Source organism: Benincasa hispida, chromosome 12 (assembly GCF_027475165.1).
Source record: "Benincasa hispida cultivar pf3 chromosome 12, pf3_genome.v1.1, whole genome shotgun sequence".
Classification (NCBI taxonomy): Eukaryota; Viridiplantae; Streptophyta; class Magnoliopsida; order Cucurbitales; family Cucurbitaceae; genus Benincasa; species Benincasa hispida.
In genome coordinates, this window is record NC_143489.1 from 85,181,745 (window position 1) to 85,198,762 (window position 17,018).

General features: G+C 33.5%; 1 long non-coding RNA gene and 1 pseudogene across 2 annotated transcripts; both read right to left on the minus strand.

The window, feature by feature from the left end:
* Nucleotides 1-8,340: 8,340 nt before the first annotated feature.
* Nucleotides 8,341-12,054, minus strand: LOC150032260 (uncharacterized). 2 transcript variants are annotated; one of them, XR_016525132.1, is made up of 3 exons: nucleotides 11,835-12,054; nucleotides 9,079-9,168; nucleotides 8,341-8,645 (listed from the first exon to the last, which is right to left on the minus strand). It is a non-coding gene; the product is annotated as an uncharacterized LOC150032260 (long non-coding RNA). The 2 variants fall into 2 exon arrangements; XR_016525131.1 differs by lacking the exon at nucleotides 8,341-8,645 and having other exon boundaries at nucleotides 8,904-9,168; nucleotides 11,835-12,007.
* Nucleotides 12,055-12,248: 194 nt separating this feature from the next.
* On the minus strand, nucleotides 12,249-12,379 carry LOC150032261 (U5 spliceosomal RNA; annotated as a pseudogene).
* Between the last annotated feature and the right edge of the window lie 4,639 nt (nucleotides 12,380-17,018).

Below are 17,018 nucleotides of genomic sequence, written 5' to 3' on the forward strand. Positions count from 1 at the left end.
CTTCAACTTCAAACTTCCTTTTATACTAAGGTTGCATGCTTATGGAGCTCCTTAAATTGACAACTGGCATACTTAACTCATTTTTAAGGCTTCTTAGCATGCCACCTAACTCACGAATTAAATGTTTAAGTTGAAGACTTAAGTCTCTTACCAATACCCAAGTTTACATTCCTACTAGCCTTCTGCCTCGGCCAACGCATACCACGATTAATGTCGTATCGCCATTTGCTCATACATCAACGTTCAACACATATGTGATGGAGTTATCATGCAATTAGCAGAAGAAATATAGATCATTAAGCATTCTAATTCATCAATTTTAGCAATTAAGACAACATGCTCATAAAATAATAAAAAAGGTTTATGTCATACCTTTGTAGAACTCTTTAATTCAACAAATCCAGCTCAAATCTCCTCAACAAATCTTTATAAACTACCACTTGATCTTCCCTACTATTCTCTTGGACCTTAGATTGATTTGTGGGAATGAAAATGAGTTCTAATTTGAGGAAAATTTAGAGGAAAAAGGATTGTTTTCTCAGCTTCAATAGTTGAAGAAGTCTTCTTCAAAGTAAAACCAAAAAATTTTATTTGCATATCTCATTTCTCAGCCAACAACACTTAGTTCTGTTCAATCTTTTCATGTAATCATATTGCATAATATAAAGACAGCACCTCCTTGTTTGAATTAGTGGAATAGTGAGTAATTTGAAAGCCAAAAGTGGGAAAAACCCATTAAAGCTCATATTTCCAATATTTCCAATTTTTATTTAATTAAAAATCAATTCTTAAAATTGAATTTTCAATTTCAGTTTTAATTGATTTTTCATCAATAAATTAATATGAAATCAAATTTCAATTTTGAAAAAAAATTGTAAAATTATTTCTGACAAAAATTAATTCTAATAATCAACTTTAATAAAATTAATTCTAAATAAATAATTTATTAAACTATTTAATTAACTAAATTAATTTAATATCTAATATTAAATTCATGAAACACCAATTTCATGGATATGAATCTCTATTCATGTAATCAATGTTTAAATCAAATTTAAATATTGTTCAATTCTCCAAATTTCGTTTAATTCAATAATTAAACATGTAATTATATCGTATATAACTACTAACTTCCTTAATTCAAATTTGAATGTTTCAAATTAACTCATCACTCTATTCTAAGGTCTAATCCATTTGTGAGATAGTAGGGAGACATAATCGACCTACAAATCATGGGCTCTAGTGATCCGAGATTAATTGGTTGAACTCTTTAAACTAAATTAATCAATATTTATTAACTGTCAGGTCACTCTACTAAAGCCCAATAGTTGCACTCCCTTTACTGTAGATATATTTTTGTCCACCTGATTTAACCATAATCAGTAAGTTGACCATTAACAGGTTGTTCGTAATAACGGTTGGGTCAAATATTGTTTACCCTCAAAATTACATCTTACTTCTTAAGTCCCACTGATCCTCTAATGAACAATTGGTTTGTGATCCAATCATCAAACTGAGTTCTCGGGCCAATGAGAGAGTGGGGCACTTTGTTCAAGACCTGAAATCAGTATTTAAGAGAACAACCTCTCTACTATCCCTAAAAGCGAGTAGGAATGAATTCCATCTTGCACCATATATCCTCAACTATCTACCCGATCTTACACCTAAAATGAGAGGCTTATTAAGCCAACACTGTTGAGCTAACTCTCACCTACAAATCTAAGGATAATTCTATATAAACAGGAGTTCATAGTTAGCTCAGGATTAAGATCGAGTTATCTAGGTCATCGATTTGAAATGGTCCGTCTTAAACAATAAACAACGTTATAAAGTAAGAGTGACTTATTTCTTAGTCCTGGTCTTATACAAACTTTTGCATAGGACGCCTCACTTACATGTCATCACATGAACGATTCAGGAGCACATAATTTGTATTAAATACAAAGTGGGCTGCATCCGATAGTGTTACCAGAATAAGGTACCCAACCTTATTTGTATACTATAGATCGTTTTGGCTATTTACTCGACCTTGATTCATGTTATGTCTCTACATAAAGTCCAAATACTCATGTAATAACCATGGATCTTAGTTTATTGGATTTAGTCTTTACTAGTGCAATTTATATATTCAATAATAGTTTTATTGAATAAACGTCAATAGCATCTTTATTGTAAATATCATATGTTTAATACTATAAACTGCGAGTTTTAGGACATACATCCCAACAATATATTGGTTTTACCCTTAGACAGTCGTGCTTAGGCCTACTGCTCATAAACGTGTCCCTTACCTCTAACACGCCTCAACACTCTTCGTCTACCATGCGTTCACCTAGGCAAACCCAAAGGCTCGCATACTATCCATCATAGTTCACTGACCTCTAAAGGCCCTTGACGCATACCTCTAGTTACATTTAGTGAATTGTCCATCCTTAGGTTCTAAAGCCCACAAATCATTGGGGTTAATTCCCTAAATCTCGTAGGACCCTATAGTTAATAAACATTGTATGAACAAACTCATTTATGTGATTAATAAAATATATGATATTTTATCCACTTTGTCTATAAAATATGTGATATTTTAGTTGCATTAACCACAAACCAATAAACTAACATCCAAGATTATCTTTGTAACTTAAGCATGTATGTGGAGACATACGAGTGGATCATGTTTAAGTGATGACCTAAATGGTCTGTAGTAGATGGATATGGCTGGGTACCTTATCCCAGTGACACTACGAGTATGACCCGCTTTGTAGACGCTACAATTATTGTAAAGTGTTACAAATGATCTGATCCTGATCATTCATGTATTAGACATACGAGCGGATATTCTATACAAAGGAGTTTGTATAAGACCAGACCACAAAATGTTTAGTCTGATTATATAACGTCGTTCATAAAAGAGATTTACATTTCATCAGGATGACCATAGGTAACATGACCTGAATCCTGAGTGAGTTGTGAACTCCTGCCTATGAGAGCAGTCTTTTGATTTGTATGGGTGAGTGTGGCCAGATCGCCGACTCAACAAGCCTACCATTTTGGGGATTTGTCTGATTGGGGAGCTGGGAACACAACTACACAAGATGGAATTCACTCATTCCTCGAAGTAGGGGTAAGTAGATAAATTTCTCCCTTAAGGGCTAATTCTGAGTCTTGAATAATGTGGCGCCACACCCTCTCCTGGTTAGAGAGGGGTTTAGTCATAGTAGAACTATGATCTATCGTTCATTAGAGGGATTAATGATACTTAAAGAGTTAGATGTAACTATATGCACAAAACGGTAATTTGGTCCAGTTGTACTTACGAGCAATTCGTGAAGGGTTGTTGTACTGTTGATTGGTTATATCCAGTGGACACAGAAAATATATCTATAATGGGAAGAGTGCAGCTGTCGGTCTTTAGTGGAGTGCTCGACAGTTAACGGATGGTGAATAATATAATTAAAGAGTTTAATTAATTATTCATGTACCGTTGGAGCTTGATGTTACAGATCCATGAGGTCCCATAGGTAGCTCAAAAGGATTTAGTTAAGAATCAGTTTTTGGATTAATTTGAATTGTTCAAATTACTGGAGGGATTTAATTATATATGATATAATTAAATTGTTTCAATTATATATGATATAATTGTCATAATGTATTTGATACATTATAGCTTAATGGGAGGAAATAAATATTTGAATGGGATTCAAATATATTTTCTATGAATGGGATTCATAGTTGTTAAATTTAATATAAATGAGATTTATATTAAATGTCCTAAAATAGAGAAAAGAAAATATAGTTTATATTGTATATGATACAATATTAAAACTATAGGTTATATATATGTTATATTTGATATAACATATAATTTAATATAAATATAATATGATAAATTAGTTATCATATTTATTTATATTATATTATTATTATTTGAATAATAAGAAAGGGAGTTGAGTTACAACTCCCTTCCCTATTTTTTCTCTCCACCAACTTTAGTGGAGGTAGTTATCTTTTATGGCAAGAGGAATAAAAGAAAAATTGGTTTTTCTTTTTCCTCTACGATTTGCAATTTGGTTGAACGATTGGGTGAAATTACAGAAGTGTTCCGTGAGTTTGCCTTGTGTGAAAGCTTTCTCAATTATCTTCTTCCTCCACCTAAAGCCTTTTCCCTTTAAACCAAAATAGTCAGAGCCCACCACTCGTGGGTTCTCACCTTGAAAATATTGAGGATTCTATTGTGGTAGTGTCTATTTTTGGTTCAAGTTCTTTCTTGAAAAAGGTTTTCAAGTTGTACGTGAATGTTCGAAGGAGGATTCGTGAAGAAAAGGTTCTTCAAAGATAATTTATCTTGAACCCTTTTCTTGTAAAAGTATGTTGTAATTTAACTTTAAATGCATATTTGTTGTATGTTTACTGTAATCTTTACATTCGACAATTAATGTATGTTTACTGTAACTTTATAAGAGCAACAGCACGAACACAATGAACGCAGCCTCCACGAACCAATTGACTCTAACTCGATCCACGAAGTGAGTGAGGACACTACCACAATGGTTACCTTGGTATTCTCAGTGTGAGGACACCACCACAATCCGTTAACTGTCGGGCACTCCACTAAAGAACGACAGCTACACTCTCCTCACTACAGATATATTTCTGTGTCAATATCAACCAATCAATAGTGCGATAACCCTTCATAGATCGCTCGTAAGTACAGCTGGGCCAATTTACCATTTTTCCCTTGTAGTTACATCTAACTCCTTAAGTACCACTGATTCCTCTAATGAACAATAAGTCATCGTCCTACTATGAATGGGTCCTCTCTTCCAAAGAGAGGATGTGGCCACTATGTTCAAGATCTGGAATCAGTCCTTAAGGGAGCAATCTATCCACTAACCCCTAGTTCGGGGAAGGAGTGAATTTCGTCTTGTGTAACTAAGTTCCCAACTCTCAGTTAGACAAATCCCCAAAAAGGTAGGATTGTTGAGTTGGAAATCTTGCCACTCTCACTCATACTTATCAAAGGACCGCCCTCAAAGGCAGGAGTTCTCAAAACACTCAGGATTAAGGTCATGTCACCTATGACTGTTTAAGTGAGATGTAAGTCTCAAGTATCAACGACGTTATATAAAGAGACTAATCATCTCGTGGTTCGATCTTATACAAACTATTTGTATCGAACACTCCCGCTCACATGTCTCCATATGAATGGTCAGGATTAGACCATCTGTAGTAGTTCACAACACTTGTAAACCTCTACAAAGCAGGTCGTATCCGTAGTGTCACCAGGATAAGGTATCCCTCCTTAATCCTCATACTACAGACCTTTTAGGCTATTACTTAAGGCATGATCCACTTATATATATCATATACATGCTTAACACGGATCTTTGTTTATTGGATATGAGTAAATGCAAATAAAATAATGCTTATTTTATTAATAACAATGTGTACAAAGTTTACAAACTACGAGACTCTGGGAGAATTAGGACACCAATCCCAACAATCTGACTGTTACTTGGATTTAACTGAAACTCAGGTTGTCATACTAGATTATGGTGTTGAGGATCCATTGTTCTATAAATAGGCAATGAATGATGTAGACAAAGACTAATGGGTCAAAGTCATGGACCTTGAAATCGAGTCTATGTACTCCAATTCAATATGGGAGCTTGTAGATCTACCTAAAGGGATTGAAACCCATAGGGTGTAAATGAATCTATAAAGGAAAGAGAAATGTAGCTGGAAAGATACAGACCTTTAGATCTAAACTTGTAGCAAAGGGTTATACTTAGAGGGAAGGAGTTGACAATGAAAAGACTTTCTCCCCTATTGCTATGCTTAAGTCTATAAGAATTCTCTTGTCCATAGCCACATATTATGACTATGAGATATGACAAATGGATGTCAAGACTGCTTTTCTGAATGATAATCTTGAAGAGTATATCTTTATATCTCAGCCCGAAGGGTTCATAGCCCAAGGTCGGAAGAAAAAAGTTTGCAAGCTGAATCGATCCATTTATGGGTTGAAATAGGCATCCAGATCTTGGAACATTATATTTGATACAACGATCAAACCTTTTGTTTTGATCAAAACATCGATGAATCTTGTATCTACAAGAAAATCATCAACGATAAAGTAGCTTTCTTAGTACTTTGTGTAGATGATATGCTACACCTTAGGAATGATGTAGGGTACCTTACTGACATTAAGGAATGGCTGGCAGCCGAACTTCAAATGAAATATTTTGGAGAGGCGCAGTATGTACTTGGGATCCAAATTATTAGGGATAACAAAAACCTAATGTTGGTCTGTCTCAAGCAACTTATATCGACAAAATGTTGGCTCGATATTCTATGTAGAACTCCATGAAGGGTTTATTGTCTTTTAGGCATGGGGTACACTTGTCTAAGGAATAGTGTCCTAAGACACCTCAAGAAGTTGAGGATATGAAATATATTCCTTATACCTCAGGTGTAGGCAACTTAATGTATGTTAGGCTCTACACTAGGTCAGACATTTATTATGCAGTGGGAATAGTCAGTAGGTACCAGTCCAATACAGGGTTAGATCGTTGGACTACAGATAAGAACATCTTCAAGTATCTTAGGAGAACAAAGAAATATAAGTTGATGTGTGGAGCTAAGAATTTGATCCTTGCAAGATACACCAACTCTGATTTCAAAACTGACAAAGATTCTAGAAAATCCATGTCAGAATTAGTGTTTATCCTGAATGGGGGAGATGTAGTATGGTGTAGCATCAAGCAAGGATGAATTGTATATTTCACTATGAAAGTTGAATATGTAGTTGCTTGTGAAGCAGCAAAGGAAGCAGTTTGGCTTAGGAAGTTCCTAAGCGATTTAGAAGTGGTTCCAAATATGCACTTACCCATCACCTTATACTGAGACAATATTGGTGCAATAGCTAACTCTAAAGAACCTCGCAGCCACAAACGAGAAAAGCATATTGAGAGGAAGTATCACCTGATACGGGAGATTGTGCAAGGAGGAGATGTGATCGTCACAAAGATTGCCTTAGAGCACAACATTGTTTATCTATTTATGAAAGCTTATTTGGCTAAAGTGTTCAAATGTCATCTAGAGGATCTAGGTCATGAGACATGTACATTGTATAATCTAGGGAAAGTGGGAGATGTGTATTGGGTATATGGATGCCCTAGTTCATTGTATTTATTTAGCATTATCCTACCTTTTGGATTCTTATATTATGTACAACCCACTGACCAGAGTTTTAGTTCAAGCGGGAGTTTGTTAGGTTTTATGCCCTAAAATTCGTAGATAGTAAGTGTTATTAATTGACTCTCATCAATAAAGAGTTATAGATGTTAATTTAATAAAGGTTATCGTGTTGTTTATACTTTTCTTAATAACCCTAAATCAAACAAACTAACATCCAAGGTTGTCTTATGAGTCTTAAACTGTATGTGGAGACATACAGGGATCAATGTTCAAGATACAGCCTAAAGGGTCTATAGTATAGGGACAAAGCTGGGTACCTTATCCTGGTGATACTATGGGTACGACCCACTTTGTATTTGATAGAAACACAATGATCCAACGCGTTCATGTAGGTGACATGCAAGTGGAGTATCCTATGCAATGAGTTTTCATAAGACCGAACCGCGAAATAGTAACCACTAGATGTAGTACTGTTAACTAGTTAGTTTTCTATTTCAATAGGATGACCTAGGAAACTTAATTTTAATTCTGAGTATAGTATGAACTCTTGTTCACGACGGATTGTCCTTCGATTTGTTTGGGTGAGGGTGGCCAGTTCACCGACTCAATATGCCTACCATTTTTTAAACATCGAGAGGATCGTTCTAGAAGCATGAAGATCTACAAAGGTAAGAATGGTTTTATCCTTTCCCAACGACATGCTATTTACATGTTTGTTGTATATATATTCTGTTTTAGTTTACGTAAAAATTGATTTTTGGGATGTAAGGCATTCACAACGCTTCTGCTAGGCTGGGCAAAGAAGGCAGCACACAGACACAGGAAAAGAAATTGAGGCCTTGAACCCTTTGTATATCAAGCAAATACTTTTCTTTGCATGTTTTGTACAACTGACAACAAAACCAAAGCAAAAACGAATGAGAATGAAGCTTGAGATTGTTATCGAGAAAGTGACATGACACGTGCTGAACATTATCTTTTTGTTAAACATGAAATAACAATAACTCATTTATGAAACAAGTTGAGAATAAATCAAGCGTAGGAAATGTGTTAATCAAAGGTCTTACTCTCTATAGGTGTAGTGGGTTCAGGAATGGATGGAAGTTTATATTGAAAACTATGAAATGCATTTCAATCAATGCGAGAAGATGGAACAGCCTGGTAAATTGGTAAATTTCTTTCAAATGACCCAATAGACAGAAAGATACATGTGCTTGACACTTGATAACATTTGGTAATTTTACATCGCCATCATTTTTATTGATGGTCAATTCATCCACGAAATAATGATTACTATGCACAGGGTTATTAATCATGCCTTCATGATGGCCTTAAATTCCAGGTAGCCATCTACATTTCATATTGTAGTGTCCAATTCTCTTTTAAGTAACATTGAGCTCTCGTAGGGCTTTAAGAACTTCAGTCTTAATTTCACGAGGATGAGCTCGAGACTGCCAAGTTAGACCAAAGAGTACAATCATATTTCATATATTTGGTAGCATCAGTTTCTAGGTTACATCTTTTGACATTATAGAAAAAGCAAGAAACCAACAGTTATTAGGTTACTTATTTTCTTTTACTCCTCAACATCTTCAGCAAGATGCACTCTGGAGGGTGGTTTTGGGTAGTTTTTTCTAATAGTATAAAATGGAAATACGTGTTTCTCAGACTAGAAATTTAAAGTAGGGACAAGAAACAAGAATACCGTAGTCTCCTGAAACTCAGCTCAAAGATAAGCCACTAGAAACATGGAATCAGTTTTCCAAGAACAAATAATAAGCAACAGTAACCTTGAATATATTCTCAATAACAATGATCATCAGTAACTATTAGCAAGGAAGAATTTCAAATTTCTTAAGACAATAAGTCTAATTAATGATGCACCTCATTTTGAATTCGGTTACAAAGAGACTCCACCAGCTGATTCCTGTCAAATCCCATCTTTACAACTTCCTGAAGAATTTCTTCATCGATCTAAAAAAGAATAAAATAAAATAATCAAAGGAAAAAGTTTAATTGCTTGGGCAGGAGAAACTATATTGAAAACTAAAAGAAGTAGCTTTTAAAATTTGGTTGGTTTTTTAAACCATTGGTAAAAAGTAGATAACAAATAAAGAAATTTGGAGGTAAAAATACCAATTTAATTTTTAAAAACAATAAAAACCAGATAGTTATCAAACAGGATCTTGATGAAATAGTTATGCTTCCTTAAAAAAAGTTTTGACAAATATCAATTTATAACCCTAAACTTTGGGGTTTGTATCAATTTAAATCCTAAGTTAAAAATTGTATCAATTTATACCCTAAACTTTAGGGGTTGTATCAATTTAGACCCTGAATTTTAAGAGTTGTATCAATTTAAACTCCAAACTAACAATTGTATCAATTTAGACCCTAAACTTTCTTACGTGTATCAATTTAACCCTAAACTTTCATAAATATATTAATTTAAATCCCAAATTTTTATAAATATATCCAAATAAAAAATAATTGAGGATTTAAGTTGATATAATTATGAAAGTTCAAGGTTTAAATTGATACACTTATAAGAATTCAGGGTTTAAATCGATATAATTATTAATTTGGGGTTTAAATTGATACAACTCCAAAGTTCAAGGTTTAAATTGATACAATTCTTAATTCAGGGTTTAAATGCATACAACACCCAAAGTTTAGGGAATAAATTGATATTTACTTAAAAAGTAATAAATAAATAAATCTAATGAACCCGGATTACAAAGTTTGAAAAGAGATGACATCTATGAACTGATAAATCGTCTCCCAATAAAATCATGAAAAACAGAGTTGTAAAATTAAAAGTAGAACTCGTTGTGTTTTAAAGCACAAGGTGCACTGATGAGCAAAATCCTTTCGAGCTTCACAAAGTTCATAAAATGTTGTTAGTCGTCATCAATTCTGGGTCTAAATCATTGTTATGTCGCAGAAGATCTATTACCTTGAAAGCAAAATCAGTGTAACCTCGGTACTAAATTGCAAAAAGCCAGTTGCTCCCCAAGATTAACACAACACTCTTCTCAGATGTGCATCGTCGAAAAAGGGATACAATCGAGTGAAAATTTACTTAGAATTAAATCTCTAAAATAGAAAGAAATTAGTCAAAACTCAAATTTCACCTCAGGACAAAAAGAACCATTTAGATCGTTAACAAAATGTCTTTAATGTCAGTTTAAAAACTAGCATTATAGATGACCAAGATTTCAATGTCAATTACCTTCAATGTCATGCCAGTTTTTAACCAACAATGAATACTACTTTCAATGTCGGTTTTCAACCGATATTGAACATCATCTTTAGTGTTGGTTTTTCACCTACATTTTATTGATAACTGTCCGTTATTAAATGTCTGCCATGGTTTTTTTATTGAAAAAATAAAAATACATATACCTTTTTTTTTTTACTTATGCATGTGGAAATCAACAATATTTTCCTTTATCGGAACATACACAAAATAATATCATAATTGCTATATATATACAACTCAATTTTAAACAAACATAAAAATTAACTAATTCACAACAAAGAAAGTGACAAATTGTTTAACTACCCTATCAATAAGTTATATTGATCAATTATTGAAAGAACTCTAAGTCTAAAGATCTAGAGAGTTTGTTGTCTATTTTGAAGGGTCATATAGATACATTCAACAAACAGAAAACAAAATGAAAATAATCCAACCTAAATAATATCTTAAAAGTGTCTAAGTGAAAACAACTTAGAAAGTTCATAGAAAATGTCAGAGAGACTTGTTGACTCTCAAAACAACCTATAAATTGTTCCTAGATATCATTTTGATTTTCAAAACTAACTGCAAATTACCTAAAAATTACCCAAGTGACAATTCAAATCTCAAAATAACTTAAAAATGTGTGAGGGAAACTTTTCACCCAACCTAAAAAGTACCTAAAGAGTGACTAAGTGACACTTTTAACTCTCAGAAAGACCTTTAAAATGCCTAAATATGACTTTCAATCTCAAAACTAACCTATAAAGTTTCCAAAAAGTGATTGAGACTTCAATTCTCAAAACAACTTAAAATATTTAAGGACGATTTAATAATCAAAACCCACTAGAAATTCTCTAAAAAAAGTTTCTCAGTGTCACGTTGGTTATCAAAACCAACTAGAAATTTCCTAAAAAGTGTCTAAGATATATTTTAATATAAAAAATACCTCAAAATGTCTAAGTGTAGTTTTCAATCTCAAATGAAAATGTTCTGGTCATGACTCCAAAACCAAAACTTGGGCGGATGTGAACTCCCAATTAAATATTAGCAACACGAAATAAGAAGTCCAATTATAGTATATCCATAATACAATTTCAAGGGCAAAATTGAAATGATTTACACAAGTCCAATAAGAAGCAAGTAGTAACTCCAATTAATTTGCAAGAATCAAAAGCAACAGGCATTACAAACGAAAGACGTGTGGATCATAAGAACGTAGAAACGATGGAGACAAAGATGATAAAAAGCTTTCAAGCCTAGTGTCGAATGAAACGTAAAGAGAGATTGAGATTTTGCTCACCATTTCAGTGAAATTGAGTTGACAGATGAGAGAAAGTGGGATTTAATTAAGAGAAAGAAAAAAAAGACAAAAAAAAAGAGAGATAGAAGAGCTTGCCTCAACCAAAATTAACAGTGGTGGCGAGCAAACGGGCATACAGTGCATGAACTGACGTTGGTTGTGCGTAGCGGCAAGCGAGTGGAACGTGGGTTGTGTTAGAGTTTGCGTGAGAATGATGAGAGAAAAAGAAAATAGGGAGGAGAGTGAGGAGGGAAAGGAATGGGGTGATAAAAAGTGTGGGGAAAAATGAAAGTGGGGTAGGGTTTTAAGAAATTGTGGAGAAAAAATAAAATTTAGGATTTAAAAAGATTATGTTCGCACACACTTTTTGTCGGTAGATACTGAAATTATATGTCCATGCAAGTTGCGTCATTGACAGAAACCTAATTCCATGGGTTTCACTAAAACCACATAATTTTCTCCCTACGTATATATTTTCATCGGCAGAAATGATGTTTTGTCCACGCATAAAAATTTTGTCAATGAAAATTATATTTGTCAATATTTTTTATTGTGTTGGTAGAAGAAGCCGTCGACACAGCACATGGTATTCATTAGTAAAAGGCGAAAGAATAGTTCGCCTTGTGCTGAACGCCCGACTCCAATATTAATATTTGCTACTGAACACATTTTCATATATAGCAATTGGTGTACATTTTTCAAACTTTACCGGTGTGGGAAATAGAATGAAGTTAGTGTCTGCATCACACCACTCTAAAATTGAAATTCATTATGTAATTATCAAATTAATTCATCATTTAAAAATTTTGTATATAATTATAAAAAAAATGGTCTTTGTGAGGCAACATAGTCTTGTTCGCCTAAACAATCATCATATAAATTATTGTTCGGTTATAATCAATTTAGTGAGCCCACATTTCATTATGATTACAAAACACAAATCAACAATAACAAACATAATCAAATGGTATCCACTTTTCATATTGGCACTAATGGATTATGTTTCCTGAAATAAAATTGGCCTAAATTCTTTCACGTTAATTAGTAGATAATGGTCATTTATATCATTTACTAGTTATGATTAAAAAAAATCACTTATCATGAAACGCCATAATTGGGCTCATAACCTATGAAATGTATAATACGGTTTGCATTATCAAGATGCAACTTGATATCACTTCAAATGCACTTTTCATGGTCTCTTAACGTACATAGTTCTCCCTTTGTAGAGTGATGACTTTTTTTATTTTGCATTTGTGATTGTAATGACCCGACTTTTTAACATTTACTAACAAGACATTACTACAAGCATGCATAAATCTTAGATAAAAATCAATATTTGAATATATTGGACACTCTAAATACGTTTAATTTCAATAACTTTAAAGGTTAATTATATCGAATATAATTATCCAAACCCTAAAATTGAATTTGAACATTTCAAATCTAAACTCTAAAATTTTAATCCAAGGTTTAATCTTTTACGAGCTAGTAGAGGGACCTTATGGACCTACAGATCATGAGCTCCAACGATTTGAGATTAATCGGTTCAAATCTTTAATCCGAATTAATCAATATTCGTTAACTACGGAGACATACCATTATAGGTCGATAGTTGCACTCTCCTCACTATATATATATTTCTATCCACTTGATTTAACCATGATCAGTAAGTCGATCCTTCACATGTCATTCATATTTATAACTAGGTCAGTCAGTGGCTTGCTTATGTATGGATGGCAGATGCCTGCTTGTTCATCCAACCAAGAATTCCAGATTTAAATTCCAGTTGAATAACTAAAATTCCATACTTTATCTCATGAAACATCCTTCTAAGAACTTATTCTCAGACATCTTAGCTAGCTTACCTTAATATTCCGGCCTCTAATTCCTCTCCGCAAGCTAGAAATTTATCAATCATTACAACTTGTCTGAGTAGCCTAAGAATCTCGAACACTTGAGGAAATTCTTCAACTTTCAGCTCAATTCCATTAGAATTTTCTTCCTATAACCCTGGATTACCTTCTTCACTATTCAAGCTTCAAGTAGGTAGCAATTCCCGCTTCTTTAGCACGAGTGAAATGCCCAAATCGCTCCACATTCGAACTTTCTTTTATAACAAGGCTGCATGATCAGATAGCTTCCTTAAGATGACATTTGGCGCACTAAACACTTATTTATGGCCTCTAATCACACCACTAAGTCCATTAACTGAGTGATTAAGCTAAATGCTTAAGTCTTCCACCAACGCCCAGGTTGGCGTCCAAGCTAGTCTTCTTCCTAGGCCAACGCACATCTCAGCTAACATCGCACACCCTTGTTCATTCCATCGTTAGCCAAAACATACACTGGCTTTGTCTTAGATGCTCGTGCTTAGGCCTGCCGCTCATCAAGCCCTTCTTAACCTCTAATATGCCTCAACACTCTTTTTCATTGCATAGCCTTTTGGTAGCCACATGCTTAGGCCTTTAACGCCACCAGCCATCACACGCCTTGTGACCTCTTAGTCCTTGCCTCGGACCAAGCCTACTAATTCTTTTTAATCATCACTCTGAGCCTACCATGCATTTACTTAGGAAGATTTAGCTGCCCGTATACCCTCTATCTTTGGCCTTTACTAGCCTCCAAATGGCCATTGACACATACCTCCTATTAGACTTTTCCAATTTCCTCCCTTAGACACTTAAGCCTATAGAAGATCATGTGTTCCTCATATCTAGGTTTGTTATTTCCATCTAAGTGTTAGTTCCCTTATCTCATCCGAGAGCACAACTACTAACACTTAGGAAACTTCCTACCTCCCTTTAACTTGACTGCATGTATGCCTCCATTTGCCTTAGCCTTTCCAATTTTTTTTCTAAGTGTTGGCTGCCATTTACTATCCGAGAGCACTCCCTTCAACACTTGAGTGATTTTTCCTCATTTCTACCTACACACACATACTCATTAAATCTTCCATACTATTTCAACTATTTCTAACATTATAGCTACATGCTTACAAGAATTAAAAACATGATTAGGGGGACTTGACATGATTAACTTAACATGTGTTCCTCATATCTAGGTTTGTTATTTGTTTGTCTGCATAACTTTTATGTCTATCTTGAGTTCTCAAATTTTTCTCTTATTAACTTAACACTGTACAAAGTCATCTGTACCAACTCCGACCCTAATAATTGTCTTCCACCAACCTCATTCCAGCAAACTAGTGTTCCATCAACCTCATTCCAGCAAATGCGAGTAATTAATACTTTTAGAGAGATTTTCTTTTGCTTATGATGTATATTTTTTGAAATTCTCTCCATGATGGTGGAAGCTTATCAATTATGTTGGCAACAATAAGATTATCTTTGATCTTAATCCCTTCAGATTCTTCTTCACCCACTATCATCTGAAACTCTTCTACATTGCTCTACTATAGACTTTCCATCTACCATTTGAAAGCGAAAGAAGCGACTTGCTACATATTTCTTTTTTTTTGCGTCTGCTTCTTTAGTATCATATTTACTCTGGAAAGCTTTCCATATTTTCTTGATAGATGTGAATGTATATCATAATAATCATAAAAATGATCAATAAGAAATTTTAAAAGACAATACCAACATATGTACTTATCTTTCTCATACTTATAAATTTTCTCTTGGTGTCCCATGAACTCTTTAAGATCCATGCTTTCAGTATTAATCTTTTTTTTTTTTTTTTTTCTGAGAGGACATAGGCCACTTTGAGAAGATTAAGGTAGAACAACATTTTCACTTTCCATCTCTTAAAGTGTGCTTTTTAAATCAAAATTGCTTATTGAGATCTCTGACATTCTCATTTGGTTTCTCAATAGTAGACTCCATCTATGAATCTCCTTAAAATTGATGGGAGAATTTAAAATAACAGAGGAAAATGAAGCTAATATTGAGAAAACAAATACAGGTTGAGGCATGAATATCTAGGAAATTCAAACTCTCTGTTGTATGTTGTGCAACAAATAATTCTCTAGACCTTTTTTTTTTGAAGTTGTATATCTTGAGTGCAGAGTATATAAATCAACTACATGATTGGAGACATCTACTTTAGTAATGAATCCAAGATTTTTCTTGAACATTAAAAGAGCTATATGAACTTAGATAATATTTTTTTTATTAGTAAAGATAAAATCAAAATTGATAAATATTTGAGATAAATGTAGAAAATATGTCATCTGTGTAGGCTCTTTTGCCAGAAAGTCAAATTATCAACGTAGAATTAAAAATTATCGGTTTCTCTTCATTTTAAAAATTAATTAAATAACAAATAATGTAAAACATGTACAATAAATTAATATTTTTAGTTCTGGTAGGGGTTGAAGCTAGATTCAAACCTCCTAAATATGAAAGAAGTTTTCCATTTCATGCTCATTCTAAATCAAATCTTCAAACTCTAAGAAATATCTTATGTGATCTTGCAATAATTCCATATTAAAAAATAACCATCTAAAAATAGATGCACCAAAATAATTAAACTATATTACAATTTATTTAAAATTTAAAAAATATTGAGATTAATAAGTGCTTGATTCAAATCTTCCATCCCAATTTGTATGATTGAAAAAAATGAAAAAATGGTATTGGAAGAAATTTATATATAAAGGATAATACTTTGGTGCATCTAGAGCATCAGCTATCTTTGGATCATTTTTCATCACTTACATCTAAAAAATATTAAAATATTTCAAAAAAGAAAAAAAAAGTAAGATTTATTAGATAAAAAATATGATGGAACAATTTAGTTAAAATGCATAAAAATAAACAATGTTCGGATGCGCCTAACTATTTTTCTTATATAAAAGGATATACGAGAGAGGCGAATCCAAACCCTTCGCGTTGGGTTTCCACTTTCTGGGTTCTGCAGGCGTATTGCTCAGTTCCTACTCGTTGCGCTCCCATGGTTTTTTTGTCCTTAAAAGGAGCAAAAAAAAAAAAAAAAGATAAATGAATTAGTTTTATTTTTCCATTTATCTTCGAGAAACATAAACTTCTTTCCTATTTTCCCATTCATGTAGGTGATATGCGAGTGGGGGTATCACATGCAATGAGTTTGCATATAATCAGATGGCGAAATAGTAACCACTAGATATAACATCGGTAACTAGTTAGATTCCTATTTCAATAGGATGACCTAGGCACCTTAGTCTTAATCTTGAGTATATTATGAACTTCTGTTCACGAGGGATTGTCCTTTGATTTGTATGGGTGAGAGTGGTCAGTTCGCTGACTCAATATGCCTACCATTTTAGGGACAAGACCGAGT